The sequence below is a fragment of the Dromiciops gliroides genome, chromosome 5 (genome assembly GCF_019393635.1).
Source record: "Dromiciops gliroides isolate mDroGli1 chromosome 5, mDroGli1.pri, whole genome shotgun sequence".
NCBI lineage: Eukaryota > Metazoa > Chordata > Mammalia > Microbiotheria > Microbiotheriidae > Dromiciops > Dromiciops gliroides.
Genome location: NC_057865.1, coordinates 169,739,403 through 169,758,929, shown reverse-complemented (window position 1 = coordinate 169,758,929; position 19,527 = coordinate 169,739,403).

Sequence of the window (19,527 nt, the reverse complement as noted above, 5' to 3'; positions counted from 1 at the left end):
ACTTGGGCAAAAGGGAAGCTCAGGGCAACTCAGTGCAACACAGCTTGACTGAAAGCAGCACAGCAAGAATGGGATAGGGCAAATCAACAGGCTCTGTGCCACTGCACAGCAACTGAGGCCCCTTGATCCTGACTCAGCAGGCTGGTGGTGTAGCTGGACAGTGGTACGAGCTTCCAGAACCAGTTGAGAGGGCAAACTGTCACCTAAAGTACTATGCACAGAACAGGCATGTCTTGGCCAAGCCATCCCAGTGCAGGGAGTAAGACTAGGGTTGTGAGGATTCCAAAAGCCACAGAAACCTCAGAGCAGAACTCCAGTGGCTCAGCCCCTATCTACCAGCACAAGAACCCTGCAACAGTGGCCCCTGTGCCCCTGGAGCAGACCTTAACTTTAAAGGTAATACACAAATTCAGATGAGGACAATACCCTCAAAATGCCTACATGTGAAGCCTTAAGGTAGAAGATGAATTGGTCTCAAGACCATAAAGCCTTCTTGGCTTTACCTCTCAGATCTATGGAGAGGAGAATAATTTATGACTAAATAAAAGACAGTGAATATTATGTAGGGCAATATGGATGATTTTGATTATATTAAATTTAAAAGCTTTTGAACAAACAGAAGCAATGCAGCCAAAATTAGAAGGGAGGCAGAAAGCTGGGAAACAATTTTTGCAGTCAGTATTTCTGATAAAGGCCTCATGTTTAAATATACTTGGAACTAAATGAATTTTAAAAGAATGTAAGTCATTCCCCAATTGAAAAATGATAAATGGGTATGAACAGGCAGTTTTCAGATAAAGAAATCAAAGCTATCTATAGCCATATAAAAAAATGCTCTAAATCACTATTGATGAGATAAATGCAAATTAAAACAAATGTGAGGTATCACCTCACCCCTATCAGATTGGCTAATATGACAAAAATGTAAAATAATAAATGTTGGAGGTGTAGAAAAATTTCAACACTGATGCATTGTTGGTGGAGCTGTGAACTGATCCAACCCATTCTCAAGAGCAATTTGGAACTATGCCCAAAGGGGAATGGGACTGTGCAAACCCTTTGACCCAGTAATACCACTACTAGGTTTGTATCCCAAAGAGATCCTAGAAAACGGAAAAGGACCCACATGTCCAAAAATATTTATAGCAGCTCTATATGTGGTGGCAAAGAATTAGAAATTGAGAGGATGTCCATAAATTTTGGAAAGGCTAAACAAGTTATGGTTTATGAATGTGATAGAATACTATTTTACTATAAGAAACAATGAGCTAGAGAATTTCAGAGAAACCTGGAAGGCCTTAAGTGTACTAATTCTGAGTGAAGTAAGCATAACCAGGAGAACATTGTCCACAGTAACAGTAGATGATCAACTGTGATAGACTTGGCTCTTCTCAGAAGTGCAATAATCCAAGACAATTTCAAAGAACTCATGATAGAAAATATTCTCCACATACAGAAATAAACAACTATGGATTCTGATTGCAGATTGAACTAGTTCTACTTTTTGGCTGTTTTTTTTTCTTTTTTTTTTTTCAGATTTTCCCCTTGTGTTCTAATTCTTTCAAAATATGACTACTGCAGAAATATGTTTCATGTGATTGTACATATATAAATGTAAAGAATTAATTGTGATTTGAGGTTTTTATGACCACATCTTTTGGCTAGAATTAAAAAACCCCCGACACATGCACTGACCTGGGGCTGAGGCACTGTGTTGCCACAACAGCATGGCACTCCACCCACTGGTTGTAGCCATTACCATGGCACTGGCAGCTCATGTCATCACCACTCACCAGTGCCTACATGGGCCTGGCAAAATTATAAGGACTGGAAGCCCAGTGAGGGCAGTCATGTGACTGTCAGTCAGGGTTGCCAGCCAATTAGTATGGGGCTGTGTATGGACAGCCTGGGGTATGCTGGGAAGGAGAAGGGAAGAGTTTTGCTGTTCTGGCATGGAGCTTGAAAAAGGCAGGATGCAGACATGTGTTTTGCTGAGCCCTGGGTGGTGGTGTGATTCAGGTTGTATTGTTTCCCTTCCCCCATTGTTTTGTTTCCTTTCCTTTAATTCTACTAATTTTGCTTCTGTTTTAAAGTTTGTTCTTGTTAATAAACTCAATTCTGTTTTTGAAAGAGGCTGTTAATCTTATTTGCCCCAATATTGTGGCGAGTCATCTAACTAACACTCTCCAATTAAAATTTGGCCCCTACAGTTTAGCAAGCCAGCTAGGAGTTACTCCCAAGAAAGAATAGATCTGGGAGAGAATTGAATCCTGTAAAATGTGTACCTCTATCAGAGTCAATGCATGCTGGTGGCCCAAAGCAGGGAACAATCTCTTTAAGGAGAGTTTTGGACACAAAGCCAGCACTTGCTCATGGGGCAGGAAAAGCCTCCACCCATCGAGTGAGCTGGTCAACAATAACAAGGAAAAATTTACATTGTCCTGTTTTAGCCATAGAAAGAAAGTTAATTTGTAGATGTTCAAAAGGAGTATATGCCAAAGGGCATCTTCCATAGGCTTTAACATGGAAGGCATGTTGATTATAAGATTGACATGTGGAACAGCCTGAGCAGATTCTAGATCTGTGTTAGTTATACCTGGTGCTTGCCAGGTCCACAATGCCTTGTGTGCCAAAATGGCCTTTCCTGTGAATAGAACGGCATACCTGGTGATAGAATTTCCAGGGGAGAAGTGGTTTTCCCTCCAAAGACATCCAGGTTCCATTTTGCCAGGCCCACGTAGGTGTTGGTAAGTAGTGATGACATGAGCAGCCAATGCCATGGTGATGATTACAACCAGTGGGTGGAGCACCACGCTGTTGTGGAGGCACGGTGCTTGAGACCCAGGCCAGTGCACGCTCCAGGTTTTTTTTTTTATTCTAGCCAAAAGATGGGGTCATAAAAACCTCAAATCACAATTAATTCTTTACATTCCCCCCTTTGTTTCGTCAAGAAACACAAGGTGTTTCCTTGATGAAACAATAAATAACAAACAATAAATAAAAAATAACAGAATATGATAACCTATGCTAACAAACAATATACTAATAACAATATAGGAAAGGGGAAATACATATTACAGATTATGTATATAGTAACAGAAGGAAAAAATATTTATTTAGAGTCCTTGAAATCTTATCTTTGTAGATTGTTAAGATGCCATCAGGGGGACTAGATTCTGGTCCGGATTCTGGATTCTGGTTGTCTCTGGATACTTTTACTTCTTTAGCTGTTGAACTACTGAATTTCTACCAATCTTTAGTATAGCATTGTCAATGATCAAATTAAACAGTGAAAGTTCTTCAAATTATAACCCATATAGAACAAATTTAAACTTGATACCTATAGCGTATTACATAATCTATATCAGATTGCTTTCTGTCTTGGGGAGGGGGGAGGGAAAGGATGGAGGGAGAAAAATTTGGAACTAAAAATCGTAGGAAAGCAAATGTTGAAAACTATCTTTACTTGCAACTGGAAAACAATAAAATACTTAAAAAAAAAAGAGTTATAGCCCTTTGGACATAGTTCCAAATTGCTTTACAGAATGGTTAAATCAGTTTACAACTCCACCAATCATGCATTAATAAATCTCATTTTCCCAATATATCCTCTAATATTTGTCATTTTCCTCTGCTGTCCTATTACCCAATCCAATAGGTATGAGGCAATAGCCCAGAATTATTTTGACTTGCAAATTTCTAATCAATAGTAATAGCATTTTTTGCACAAACCTACAGATAGCTTTGATTATTTCATCTAAAAACTGTTTATATCTCTTAGTTATTTATAAATTGTGGCATGGATCTTATTTCAATAAATTTGACTCAGTTCTCTATATGTTTGAGTAATGAGGCCTTTACCAGACAAACTTGCTTCACAGCATTTTTCCCAGTTACTATTGCTAAATTTATTTCCTCCATCCTATTCCCTCCCCACACCATTCACTCTCTTCTCTTTCACCCTGTTCCTCCTCAAAAGTGTTTTGCTTCTGAATGCCCCCTACCTAAACATCTACTCCCTTCTATACCCACCACTTATCTCCTTCCACTCCTACTTTCCTGTATGGTAAGATATATTTCTATACCCAATTGAGTGTGTGTGTTATTTTATCTTTGAGACAATTCTGATGAGAGTAAGGTTCCCTCATTCCCCCTCAACTCCCCCATATTCCCTTCCATGGTATAAGCTTTTTCTTGCTTCTTTTATATGAGAAAATTTACCCCTTTATGCTTTTCCCTTTCTCTCTCTTCCAGTGCATTCCATTATCACCCCTGTGAGATTTAAAATTGGATATTAGATCATAAATCTCCCCTACTTAACCCTTCCCTTAATTTATCTCCCAGACTAGTAAATGGAAGAAGCTTCTGGTTTTCTAGATAGAGCCTTTATTGTATATAAGGTGTTGTTGATTAGAAGGATAGGAAAATAGAAATACAGTACAAATCGTCTTAAATCTAGGCTTAGTCTATATTCCTTATAAAAACTCACCAAACCGATTTAGGCCACCTTTGGAGTGAGTCAGACCGTCTGTGCCGCGCCGCCAGGAGTCCCGCCAAACCGGCAAAAAGGCCACACTCGTTCTCTCCACCCCGGAAGTCCAAAAAACCTGGCAGGCAGTCTGACATGCGCAGCAGGCGGACTCTACCCAGCAGGCAGTCTGACATGCGCAGCAGGCGGACTGTACCCAGCAGGCAGTCTGACATGCGCAGCAGGCGGACTGTTCATCTCCTCCCCAAAAGGGTGGTCCTTGAAAAACTGGCGTCTTTCAGTTATCCTAACCGACTGTTAAAAACTTTCATATTTTACCACATTTCCCCCCTTTGCTTCCTCAAGAAATGGAATGTTTCCTTGATGGAACAGTAAAAAGAATATAATAACTTCTGCTGACTAATAATATGCGAACAACAATACAGAAAAGGAAGAGAGGAAAGTTTTGTCCAGAGGGGCGATTTTTTTTTCTTTCCTCATGAACCGACGCTTTGACATTTTTCTTGCAAAGGGAGAGCCTCTGCAGAGAGTACATGTTACAGATAGTATATAACAGAGAGGAGATAGTAAAAGCTAATAAAGCAAAACAGTTCATATAAAGTCTCTGAGTTCTCTTGTCTTCTTGAAGTGGTAAGATGTCATCAGGAGGAAACTGGATTCTGGACTCTGGTCTGGATTCTGGACTCTGGACTCTGTTCTGGAAAGCTGGATTTCTTCTTTAACTGTTTGAATTGCTGTATTTTATTTTTTTTTTACTAAACCTTAGCATAGCATTTTGCAATCAGTAACACTTTTTACCACCATGTGTCTGGATCAAAGCAAATTTAGTATGTGTTCATGACACCTGAAAATGTTATGGAAAGGTTATCATACCATATCTCATGGTTCCGAGACAGCCAGTGATTGTGCTAGGCCACAGGTGAATTCAACTGAGTGAGATAAAAAGATAAGTAAGTTCAGTTAAATTAGGTTAAATTAGGAGGGAGAGAGGATGAATACTGGACTGTGCCTAGTAATTGTGCTCTACATAGTCACCATCATAAGCAAACCATGGACTTATGTATACCTGTCTCTCCTTTTGTTGCACATATATTCTCTCCAGGGCCTGCATCAGAGTTCACAGCAAGTTAGTCTCTGAAATGATAAGTTTCCATATTTCTGAAATCTCATTAATTTCACCAAAGACAATATGATGGTAAAAATGTGTGCTATGCTGCATAACTGAGAATATATTAGTGATATATACAATAATTCCAAACCATACCCAGAGTATAATGACATATAAATAATAAACGAATGTAAATAGCTGATTATATTAGACATTGTTACATAATCTTCTTTTAGACATTATTACATAATCTTCTTTTAGCAAGTAGACCACATCATCTTATACATGAATTCTCTAGTATAACAGTAGCAGATACTTAAAGTGGTGATTAATTCATCAAAAAGAAATAAGACTTCAATAAGCAAGATTCAATATTCAATAGCATATACTTAAAATGCCTTTGAAAAGTCACTTAGTTTACAAAATCGGGTTTTTAAAGAAAAGCAAAAGAAACAAAAGTAAAAAAAAAAAAACAAAGCAAAACCAAAAACCAAAAATAAAAGGCAAAAGATTCGCTAAGCACCCTTTTGTGCTCTTAAAGAATTTAAAGGTGTGGTGAATTCCAGGTCTTTTCAGTGCCTTTCAAAAGTCAAAACAAAACAAAAAGCAAAAAGGATTAAAAAAAAAAATAGGTATAGGGTAGGGAAAAGGGTGGGAGAAATTGAGATGGGCCAGAAAACTAGGCCATGTGCTTCAGTGCTTTTGCCTGTGGAAGGAAATGCTTGTTAAATTTTAAGGTATTTAAGCTGCTAGAGTTTGGGGTATGCCACATTGTTTTAACTGGTTCCCCAATTCTCTGCATGCCAAAGTGGCAGGGGTTTCTGAATTGTCATTGATCTTTCTAATGCTGTCATAATGTTCTTTATGGTAGAAAATGTGGAGTTCTCTAGCATCAGTTTTGTCTGTGCCACTGATTTTCAATAAAGGCTGATTTAATTGATGAACCACAACATTCAGCTGATGCTGCTTAGCAAATGCTACAATTGTATCATTTCCTCCCCACTTTCCAAATTTCTTTAATTCATCAACATATTCTTCAAAAGGGGAGTCATTTACTATAAAAGACTCAAAGTCTTGTCTATGGTTAATCATATAAGAAGCAGCTTCTTGTCTGTGTCTGAGATGATTTCTACAGTGACCTTCTAGCTGGTCTGCTAAAGCCCTAAAAAGGCAATTTCCGTCTCCTGATACTTTACGAAGACTGAGTCCCAAAGCATTTAACTGATCAGTGGGATTATTAAATGGGAACTGCCTTTTTCCTCTGAACTCTCTTTGCTCTTTAACAGTTGCTATCTTTAGGGTTTTTACCTCTTTAGTGTCTACCTCAGGTCTATCTGAAATCTCTTCACCTATGAATGGTGCAGGCTTTATATGAGAGCAATGAATCCATGAGTCTTTTTCACCAATTTTAATGGCAGTAGGAGTTGTCAATAATACCTGAAAAGGTCCTTCCCAGGCAGGTTGAGTTCCACTGGTTTTCTGAAAATTCTTTACATATATTTTATCTCCTGGGTTGAAGTTATGCAATGAAAAGTCTAATGGTCCTGCCTGGACCACAGCTCCTGCCTCATGGAGTTCACGTAGCCTGGTCTGTAATTCCTGTATATAGGAAGCAACAGAAGTATCACCTCCCACCAGTGATGTATAAACTGGGGAAAAAGTTTTAGCTTGGATAGGAGGGTGACCAAAAAGCATTTCATAAGGAGATATATGAAGTTCTCCCCTTGGTCTACTTCGTAGATAGAATAATGCCAATGGTAGAACATCAGGCCATTTCAAATGGGTTTCAGTACATAATTTGCCAATCATACTCTTAAGCTCTTTATTCATTCGACTTGGCCTGAACTTTGTGGATGGTAGGGCGTGTGGAATTTTGGAGTCACTCCCAAGAAAGAGTAGATTTGGGATAAAATCGAATCAGTGAAATGTGTGCCTTTGTCAGAATCGATGCGGGCTGGTGGGCCAAAACGAGGTACTATCTCTTTAAGAAGAATTTTGGCAACAAAGGCAGCTGTGGCTCGGGGGCTGGGAAAGGCCTCCACCCACCGAGTGAGCTGATCAACTATAACAAGGCAAAATTTATAATGTCCTGCTTTTGGCATAGTAATATAATCAATTTGTAAGTGCTCAAAAGGTGTATATGCTAGAGGACGCCCTCCATAAGCTTTGGCCTTAAAAGCATACTGATTATAAGACTGACATGTGGAGCAGCCCGAGCAGATTCGAGATGCTGTATTAGTCACACCTGGTGCTATCCAGGTTCTCTTAATAGAGTCTACAATGCCTTGTGTACCAAAATGGCCTTTTCTGTGAACAGAGAGGCATACCTGGTGGTAGAATTTCCGGGGAAGAAATGGCTTACCTTCCGGAGACACCCAGATGCCATTGATCTGTTTCGCCTTAAATTTCTTTTTCCACTTTTCTACTTCAGAATCGTCATAGGTTAGGTTGGAAGGAATATCCTCAGAAGGTGAAAGGTTAAATACATGTTCAGGAGCTTCTAATGCAGCTAGCTTGGCTGCAGAATCGGCTCGTCCATTTCCCTTTGAAACAGGATCACTATTCCCTGTGTGGGCAGGGCAATGTACAACGGCTAGGGAAGAAGGCAGTTTTAGGGCATCTAAGAGGTCCTTGATAAGGTCCCCATTGGCAATAGCCTTGCCCGAGGATGTTAGAAAGCCTCGTTGACGCCAAATCATACCAATAAAGTGGCATATGCCAAAGCCATATTTCGAGTCAGTAAAAATGGTGGCACTCTTATCTTTAGCTATATTACAGGCCTGTGTAAGAGCCACAAGTTCAGCAGCCTGTGCACTAAAATGGGAAGGCAGAGAAGCTGCCCAGAGGGTGTCATAATCAGAAACTACAGCAGCTCCAGTAAAACGGGTTCCCTCTCTCATAAATGAGGAACCATCTGTATAGAGGACAAGATCAGGATTTTCTAAAGGTGTATCAAAAAGATCGTCACGGGGTTTTTCAGCCATATCAACTAAAGAAGCACAGTCATGCAACGGTTCCCCCGAGAATGGTAAGTTAGGGAGTAGTGTTGCTGGATTAAGAACTGTGCAGCGTTTTAAAGTGATATTCTCATTACCTAACAGGGTTATTTCATACTTAGCCAGCCTTTGATCTGAAAAGGCTTGTGTCCTGTGACGTAGTAAGAGAGCCTCCACTTCGTGAGGGCATTGCACAGTTAGAGGGTTACCTAGGACCAAATCAGAGGCTTTTTCTACCAAAAGCACTGTGGCCACCACTGCTCTAAGGCAAGGTGGCGCTCCAGCCGCTACAGGGTCCAGCTGAATTGAATAGTAGGCTATAGGACGTTGGTTAGGCCCCAGTGACTGAGTCAGGACTCCAGAAGCCACCCCCCTTTGTTCATGCACAAAGAGAGTGAAAGGCTTACTATAATCTGGCAGTCCTAGGGCAGGTGCTGATAACAAGGCCCGTTTTAATTCTTTTATGGCTGAGAGATGCTGGGGATCCAACTGTAAACTGTCTGGAACAGAACTTTTTGTAAGAGCTATGAGGGGTTTAGTAATTTCACCAAAAGAGGGTATCCATTGTCTACAGTACCCAGCTGCTCCCAGAATGGCTCTCAACTGCCTCTTAGTAGTGGGGGCAGAGAGTTGTTGAATGGCCTGGACTCTCTTAGAAGAGACAGAGCGAGTTCCAGCAGCCAAAATAAATCCTAAATATTCTACCTGGGGCAAACACCATTGTACCTTTGTCTTGGAAACCTTGTGTCCTCTCTTGTGCAGCTCCAGCAGTAAGTGACGGCTATCTTCCTGACAAATTTCAGCATTAGGAGAGGCCAAAAGTAAGTCATCAACATATTGTACTAGTATGGAGCCCTTAAAGGTAATAGAGGCCAGATCCTGCTGTAAAATTTGGGAAAATAATGTGGGACTGTCTACAAATCCCTGTGGGAGTCTAGTCCAGGTCCACTGTCTATTTTTCCAGGTAAAAGCAAATAAATATTGGAAGTCCTCATGTACTGGTATGGAGAAAAAGGCAGAGCAAAGGTCTACCACTGTGAAACATGTAGATTCATAGGGAATCGATGAAATTATCGTAGCCGGGTTTGGAACTATGGAATGTCTAGGAATAACATAATTATTAATCGCTCTAAGATCTTGCACAAAACGATAAACAGGTTTACCATCTGGCCCAGGCTTGGGTTTTTTAACTGGCAAAATGGGAGTATTGCATGGAGAGTGATGACATGGAATAATAATACCCTGGCTTTTCAAAGCCTCAATTATAGGGGTGATCCCTTCTATTGCTTCCTTAGACAATGGATACTGTGGAATGGAGGGGGGTGGTCCCCCCTTAACTTTAAAGGTAACAGGCATGGCAGACTTAAGGAGCCCCACCTCATTAGGGGATGAGGCCCATAAAGACTCAGGAATGTCAGAGGGGATTTTGGATACCTCCCCTGCTGTTCCTTGAGCTTCTGTAAGTAAAATTGGTAATAAATGAACAGTATCCTCTGGCAATTGTAAGGAGACAGCCCCATCTGGAGCACAAGATATGGTTGCTCTAAGCTTGCAAAGGAGATCACGACCTAATAAATTTACAGGGGCATCAGGCATGAGTAAAAATGAATGTTCCACTGTTAAGGGCCCCATAGATACCATGCGAGGATTCAATTTTGCCACTCTCTGGCTCTTTCCTGAGACTCCCACTACATTCAAAAATCCTACAGGTCTACACCCAGCATCTGGTTTGCTTACTAATACTGATTTAGAGGCTCCTGTGTCTAGCAGACAATCATAATAAGTCTCCCCCACTTTTAAGGTGACATGTGGTTCATTACTCTGGGGAGGTGAATGGACTGGCACAAGTGCATTCAAAAAATCCGGATCTGGGAATATATGGCTTTCATTATCTATGTTCCATTCCTCCCCAAGACACCATCATTCCTGTGTCCTCTTCTGAGGGGGGTCTTGGTTACCATTATTCTGGTACTGCCTTTCTGTATTCCTCCAAAAAGATCTATTTCTATTTTGATTTCGCCTGTAATTAGAATTAGAATTTCTTCTCCAAGTCCTACATTCTCTCAATTCATGCCCCTCCTTACGACAGTAACAACACACCTTAGTGTCCTTGTTTCGGTGTCCACATGGCTGACTAGGAATCGCTGGTGCCAGAATGCTCTGTTTAGGGTGATCTGGATCTTCCTCACGTGAGTCAAAGACATAATTTGCAAGTTCCTTAATTCTATCTACTGAGAGATTTCTCCAGTCTGGACATTGTTTCAGAAAGTATCTGCGTATTTCTGGCAGTGAATTATAAACAAATGTGTTGAGAATGATACAGGAATCTCTTAAATCTACTGGATCCAATCTGGTGTACTGTCTAGCGGCCTCACAAAGTCTATCATAAAATCTGTTTGGTCTTTAATTAGCCTCCTGAGGTAGGCTTAAAAATTTCTGCCAGTTTTCCGGTTTTCTAGAGCAAGATTCCATTCCCTTCAGAAGTGTTTCTCTAGCATCTTTTAATCTTTGGAAATCCCTATCATCATTATAATTCCACTCTGGATCCTTTAGAGGCCATTCCACATCGGCCTTACCTTTCGCAACAAGGGCATTTCCTGCTGAGATAATATCTGTAATCTCAGTTGGGGACAGTAAAGTTTCCAAAAGGCAAGTAACATCAGCCCAACTGGGTTGATATGCATTAAATATAGTCCTTAACTGTGAAATTACAGTGTTTGGATTTTTCTCAAAACTAGGGATGATTGATTTCCATGCGCTCAAGTCACTTGGTCTAAAGGGGCTATATTTTCTGACTTGAATTGGCACTCCCTTCTTACTATGTTCTATAGCTTCCTGCAGAGGGAGTAGTTTCTGCTGATCTGATTCTGAACTTGGATCATCTCTAGTAGAAACAGCCATTTTGAGGTCTCTCTCCATATGTGAGAGTTTCCCCCACATCATAACAATGATAATAACAAAAACAATGATAATAACAAAAACAAAAAAAAACCAAAAAAAAATAAAATCCTTAGTCGTATGAACTATGGATGTGGTATTAAAAGGTATTTCAATTGCAGGCATAAAATTTCTACTTATATTAAACGTATTTTCCCAAAGATTCTCACGTATACTATTATACAAAAAACTTTTTGCTGCCTGAATGAGGAAAAAACCAATAATGTTATGAAGGACCATTGAGTAAACTATTCCTCTAAGTCGGGATGTTATGCTGTCCCAATACATTCCGATGAGAAAAATCAAAGGGATGGTAGAATATTCGAGCATCTTGCCCTTTAAACTGGGCTGGCTTTTCTGTTTAAAGCAAGACTTTTAGAGGCTTAAAGTCTTTAAGGGAGATTAGACAAAGGGAAAGTCCGCGGGGGGGGGGGGGGGGTATTTTGAAAATCCACCGAATTAGCCGGCTTATGGCCAAACTAGGGAGGGTGGGAGGGTCCTTAAGGTCCCTTCGTGGTCGCCAAACTGTGAGATTTAAAATTGGATATTAGATCATAAATCTCCCCTACTTAACCCTTCCCTTAATTTATCTCCCAGACTAGTAAATGGAAGAAGCTTCTGGTTTTCTAGATAGAGCCTTTATTGTATATAAGGTGTTGTTGATTAGAAGGATAGGAAAATAGAAATACAGTACAAATCGTCTTAAATCTAGGCTTAGTCTATATTCCTTATAAAAACTCACCAAACCGATTTAGGCCACCTTTGGAGTGAGTCAGACCGTCTGTGCCGCGCCGCCAGGAGTCCCGCCAAACCGGCAAAAAGGCCACACTCGTTCTCTCCACCCCGGAAGTCCAAAAAACCCGGCAGGCAGTCTGACATGCGCAGCAGGCGGACTCTACCCGGCAGGCAGTCTGACATGCGCAGCAGGCGGACTGTTCATCTCCTCCCCAAAAGGGTGGTCCTTGAAAAACTGGCGTCTTTCAGTTATCCTAACCGACTGTTAAAAACTTTCATATTTTACCACACCCCTTAATTTTATTTTTTGAAGATATCACCCCTTCATATTCAATTCACACCTGTTCCCTCTGTCTAAATGTACTCCACCAAGCTACCATAATAATGGGAAAAATCTTGTGAGTTACAAGTATCATCTTCCTATGTAGAAATGTAAACAGTTTACTCTCTTTAATATCCCTCATGATTTAATTTTCCTGTTTACAATTTTATGCTTCTCTTGAGTCTCATATTTGAAAGTCACATTTTCTGTTCAGCTCAGGCCTTTTCATCATGAATGCCTGAAAGTCTTCTCTTTCATTGAATCACCATTTCCCCCCCTGAAAGATTACACTCAGGTTTATGGGCAGGTGATTCTTGGTTGTAATCCCAATTTGTTTTCCCTCCAGAATTTCATATTCCAAGCCCTCTGGTCTTTTAATGTAGAAGCTGCTAAATTTGTGTTATCCTGACTGTAGCTCCATAATACTTGAATTGTTTTGTTGTTTTTCCTTTTGCTTTTGGCTTCTTGCAATATTTCCTTCTTGAGCTAGGAACTCTGGAATTTGGCTATGATATTCCTGGGAGTTTTTATTTTGAAATCTCTTCCTGAAGGTGGTTGGTGGATTATTTCAATTCCTATTTTACTTTCTGTTTCTAGGACATCAGGGCAGTTTTCCATGACAACTTCTTAAAAATGGTGTCTAGGCTCTTTTTTTGACCATGACTTTCTTGGTAATCCAATAATTTTCAAATTACCTCTCTTGGATCCATTTTCTAGGTCAATAGTTTTTCCATTGAGATATTTCACATTACCTTTTGGTTTTTTCAATTTTTTGCTTTTGTTTTATTGTTTCTTAATTTCTCATAAAGTCATTAACTCCCATTGCTCAATGCTAATTTTTAAGGAGTTATTTTCTTCAGTGAGCTTTTTTTATCTCCTTTCCATTTGGCCTAGTCTGCTTTTCTCACCCCTTAATTTAATTAATGGCTTTTGACTATTTGACTTATTCTGTTTTTAATGTTATTTTCTTCAGTATTTTTTGTTGTCTCCTTTACTAAATTGTTGACTTTTTATTTCAATGATTTTCTTGCATCACTCTCATTTCACTTCCTATTTTTCTTCTACCTCTCTTATTTTATTTTCAAAGTCCTTTTTGAGCATTCTATGGCCTAAGACAAATTAATATTTTTCTTAGAAGCTTTGGATGTAGGAGCTTTGACTTTTTTATTTTCTTCTCAAGGTATGTTATGATCTTCCTTGTCCTTCTATGGTAAGAATGTTTTTTTTTTTTTTTCTGTTTGCTCATTTCCCAGCCTTTTCCCCTTGACTTTTAACTCTTTGTTAAAGTGGGGAATTGCTTCCAGGGTGGAGGGTCCACTGTACCAAGCTTCAGAGGTTTCATGCAGCAGTGGTTTTCAGAGATAATTCTAGAGATTTATAAGTTTTCAGTTCTTCCATGGTGGGATGATATAAGGAGAGGTGTATTTACTACTTTCCTGGCCTGTGCTATGGTTTCCAAGTAATTGTCAGTCTGCTTTTCTGCCCTTGAACGATGAGGAACATCCTGCTCCACTGTTTCTGCAAACTCTTGTGTGCTTATGCTCTTCCCTGGCCTGGGACCATCAGCCAAACCTGTGATCTGGACCTGGTATGGACTGAATCCTGCCTCAGTGCTAGGAAAAACACCTCTTCAATATCCATCTTACCAATTCTTTGACCCTCTTTCCCTCTGTGGCCTGAATTACAGAATCAATTGCTGCTGATGATGATTCAGTGGCTCCCCATGCCTGTTCTTGGTTTTCTGGGCTTCAGCTGCCAAGGACTGTGCTCCCAGGTGTGACAGACCTGTCCTGCTAAACTTCTAAATTGTTTTTTGCCAGAAAATTATTTCATCCTGACCTTTTGTGGGTTTTTCCGCTCCAGGAATTTTCTTATGTCATTATTTGAAGGTATTTGGAAGGTCTCTGGGGAGAGCTCAGCAGAGTCGCCGCCTTTCCTCTGGCACCTTAGCTTTGTCCCCCATTCTTTTATTTTCTAAATGGTTTCTCACTAACATTATACAGAGGCTCTTAACCTAGGCCCACAGTACAATAAGTGATCCATGGATAGATTTCAAATTTTCTGTGAATTTAGAAGGGGAAAATACATTTTTAGCTTCAATAATCTCTAATTGATATTTAGCTATTTCTTCAATTACTTATAAACTTTATTCTGAGAAAATATCCATAAGATTCATCATAAAGATTCATTACCACTAGTTACTTTAATTTTTTCCAGTCATTTGGCATTTTTCCCATTTTCCGTTCTTTCAGAGATCTCTGAAAGTGGCTCAGCAATCAAATCCATCAACTCTTTCAAGATACTAGGATGAACTTCATCTGGGCCTGATGACTTTGAATTTATCAAGCTTGAGTGCTTTTTTTCTTCTTTACTATCTCTTAAATTATTTTGGATATCAAGTCCCTATTTGCCATTTCTTCTGTTCTTTCTAGATTGAATAACATTGAATAGAGAAAGAAAAATAAGAATGAGATAAGCCTAACTTTTCTTCATCATTGGTTAGTATTTTTTTCTATATATCATAAGAAATGGCTATATCCCTTACTCAATATGAGAAAGACAGACATACAGACAGAGACAGAGAGAGACACAGAGACAGAGAGAGATGGTAGGAGAAGCACAGTGAATAAACACTTATTGTCAATAACAGTGGCAAATGCTCTGCTGGGAATATAAAAACAACCAAGAACATCTCTGAATTCAAGAATCTTACATTCTAATGGGAAAGACAAAACACAAAGCAGCGATGAGGACCTCAAAATCAGGGCAAGGTGTATGTTGATTGAGAATGTTCTGGACATTATTAGATGTTTGCAACTATGTAAGATAAGATTAAATTTGGCTTTTCAAACTTCATGATGGCTATAGGGCATGGAGTCCCATTCTAATAAGAGGATGGAATGGAGACAATGAGTTGATATCTGAAGTGGAATAAAGATGATGTAGCTGAAGAAATCTTAGAGTTTTGATCCTCTTCTTGAGTTAGTTCTTCACTTTTTGTCATGCATAACTTTCCTCACCTGCCTTAACTTAGCCTGATAGTTAGAATTCCTTATACTATACCTTCAGAATATGTTTTTTCTATCCCTGATCTACTACATTCTTTGCTTCTATCTTTATTTTATTATTGATCCACTTTACTCCCTGAATTTATTGGTGAAATCCTTGAGTATCTACATTAATTTCTATGCAAAATTCTTACTTTTTTCTGCTTCAGTGGATTCTTTGTTTCTTAAAATTTCATTCATGAGACCTCCATATCTTATGTGAGATAACTAGATAACTTCCCTTTTCTAACTTCAGTCCACTCTTTACCTCAATACTTTCTTTATGTTGAAAATAAGTGATTCCTATATTTTAATCTGTGTTCCAGAAATCTAAACGCCATTGACAATGCCATATTCTACTAAAATCTAAGTTTTATAACTCTATGCCCAATATTTGCATCATTCTCTGTCACAAATTCTAGTGGACAATTCTTTGCAAGGTTTTCATAATTTCTTTCTCATGATACAGTTTTTCCTTGTTTCTGATACTTATGCTAAAATTAATTGTCTTTCTCAGTTGCTTTTTGAAAGAAAAAATGTTCATTTTACTAACAATAAACTATTATGTGTTCTGCTTTTGACAGAGATAGCACTTCAGAAGATATAGTGGTAACTGGAATCCTTCATTATTAATGTATCACACCTCTATATCCAGTTTTTGAATGGTTTTCCTGAACTCCTTATACATTTCTTCTTTCTGTTCATGTGACTAGTTAGATATTCCATTGTTGATATTATTTCTGTTTTTGCCTCTCATCTTTATAAACTGCTTTCCACCATACTTCTCTCGAGAATTTTTTAATAATCAATGCTATTCATCCTTCCTTCCTACATATTATCTATCTTGTTTCTTTTGAATGAGATATATTCTCTCAAATCTATATTCTAGTCACACATCTAATCTGACAAAAGCATTGTCCTTCTTATGCTAGGAACTCTAGTTCCTCTCTTTGGTTTCCAACATTCGGTGAATTTTTGTTATCTGATTGTTTCCATTCATGGACGGATGCTGTAACCTTCTGATTGTCTACTATTCCTCTCCCTATAATGCAACTGTTTCTATATCTAGCTTAATGGGTGAATGTAGGCAACGTTTTTCCTTTTTCTTTTCTTTTCTAAGACCCTTGAATTATAACTGTAAGACACTAGGATAATATATTCTTTACTTCAGGTGATATAATTTACCCCATTCTATGTCCCATTTCTTCTTCTCCCTGTATCCTCCATTTTCCTACCCCTTAACATCACAGCAAAGCCAATTTATAACTATACCCTCTATTTATACTCCTTCTATCTGCCCAAATAGAGATACAGTTCTCAAGAGTTAGAACTATTGTCTTTCTGTGTAGGGATATCAACAGTTTAACCTTAATGAATAACTTTTTTTCTGTTTACCTTTTTATATTACTCTTCAGTCTTGGATTTGAAGATCAAATTTTCTGTTTAGTTCTCATCTTTTCATCATGAAACCTTAAAACTCCTCTATTTCATTGAATGTACATCTTTTCCCTGAAAGAGAATGCTCAGTTTTGCTGGGTAATAGATTCTTGGCTTCAGTCCAAGCTCCTTTGCTTTCTGGAATATCATTCCAAGCCTTGCAATCCTTTAATGTTGAAGCTTCCAGGTCCTGAGCAATCTTGACTGTGGCTCCATGATATTTAAATTGATTCTTTCTGGCTGCTTGGAGTATTTTCTCCTTCACCTGATAACTCTGGAATTTGGCTATAATATTCCTCGGAGTTTTCTTTTTGGGATCTCTTTCAGGAGGTGATCATGGGATTCTTTCAATGATTATTTTATACTCTGATTCTACAACATTAGGACAGTTCTCCTTTATAATTTCCTGGAATGTGATGTCTAGACTTTTCTTCTGATCATGGCTTTCAGGTAGTCCAATAATTTTAAAATTACCTCTCCTGGAACTATTTTCCAGGTCAGTTGTCTTTCTGATTAGGTACCTCATGATTTCTTCTATTTTTTTCATTCTTTGGATTATGTTTGACTGATTCCTAGTGTCTCATGGAGTCACTAGTTTCTAACTGCAGTTCTAATTTTTAAAGCATTATTTTCTTCAGTAAGCCTTTGTACCTCTTTTCCATTTGGCCATCTTCCTCCCATGTGGTTCAATTGTATTTTTTACAGAATTATTTTCTTCAGCCATTTTTTGTGCTTCCTTTTCCAAGTTGGTGACTCCTTTTTTTTTTTCCTTTTTTGGTATTTTTTTGTGTGTGTGTAACTCTCATTTCTCTAATTTCTTTTCCCATTTTTCTTCTACCTCTCTTATTTGATTTTTTAATTCATTTTTGAGCTCTTCCAAGAATTTTTGGTTTTGAGACTAATTCATATCCCTCCTTGAGGCTCCACCTGTAGCCACTTTGACAGTATTGTCCTCATCTGAGTTCGCGTTTTGGTCTTCCCTGTCACCATAGAAGATCTCTATGGTATGGGTCCTTTTCTGTTTCTTACTCATATTTTAGCTTTTTTTTAAACTTTTAAAGTTAAGGTCTTCCCCTAGAGCACAGGTGCCACTGTTGCTAGATTTTTGTGCTGGAGTATAGGGGTCTGGTCACTGGATTTCTGCTCTGAGGCTTCTGAAATTTGCTTATTCCTCACAGCTCTAGGCTTGCTCCCTTCACTTGGATGATTTGGCTTAATCATGCCTGTCCTGTTGGTGGCTCTCTAGCTGTCAGTTTGCCCTCTCAGCTGGGGATGGGGTATATCACAAATGGCCTGCTGCACCAGTAGCCTGCTGACCAGGACCAAGGGGTCTCAGCTGTAGATCTGTGCTGTGGCCAACAGCCTTCTGCTGAATTGTCCAGACACCCTCTGCAGTGTTCTGCAGTGGACGGTGCTCCCCTTTTGCCCAATTGAGACAGATTTTCCTGAAGTCTTCTAAGTATCTCAAGTTAGAAGATTGTTTTTCTCTGTCATTTTGTAGGTTCTTTAACTCCAGAATCCATTTAGATGCTTGATTAAATGTTGCTTTGGAAGGAAACTTGGGAGAGCTCAGACAACATCCTGGTTTGTCTCTGCCATCTTGGCTATACCAGAATAATATAAACTTCTTGCCCCATTTATTTAGAATTTTATTTTTCCCCAAATTGCATGTAAAAACAAATTTTAATGTTGATTTTTAAAATGTGTTCCAAATTATCTTTCTCCCCCCCTTCCCACCCCCTTAAGAACTCGAGCAATTCAATATAAGTTAGACATATGTAGTCATGCAAAACATTTCCATATTAGTCAGGTGGTGAAAGAAAACAAACAAAAAACATTAGAAAAAGGAACTAGCAAAAATTATTCTTCAATCTGTATATAGACACCAACAGTTATTTCCCTGGAGATGGATTACATTTTCTATAAGTCCTTCAGAGTTATCCTAGATAATTGTACAGCTGAAAATAACCAAATCATTCACAGCAGATCATTTCACAACATTGCTGTTATTTTGTACACAGTACATTTCAGTTGGCATCAGCTCATGTAAGTATCTCCATGTTTTTCTGATAACATCCTGCTCATCATTTTTTACAGCACAATAATGTTCCATTATAATCTCATACAACAATTTGTTAAGACATTCCCAAATTGATGAGCATCTCCTCAATTTCAAATCCAATATTTTTTTTTTACTCTCTTTTTGGATCCCAAAATAGTAGTGGTATTACTAGGTCAAAGAGTATGCATGATTCTATATTACTTTGGCCATAGCTCCAAATTGATGTACGCAATGTTTGAATCAGTTTACAACTTTACCAAGAGTGTATTAATATCTCACTTTCCCCACATCTCCTACGACATTTGTCATTTTCCTCTGCTGTCATATTATGCAATCCAATAGGTATGAGCTAGTACCCCAGAATTGTTTTGACCTGCATGTCTCCAATCAATAG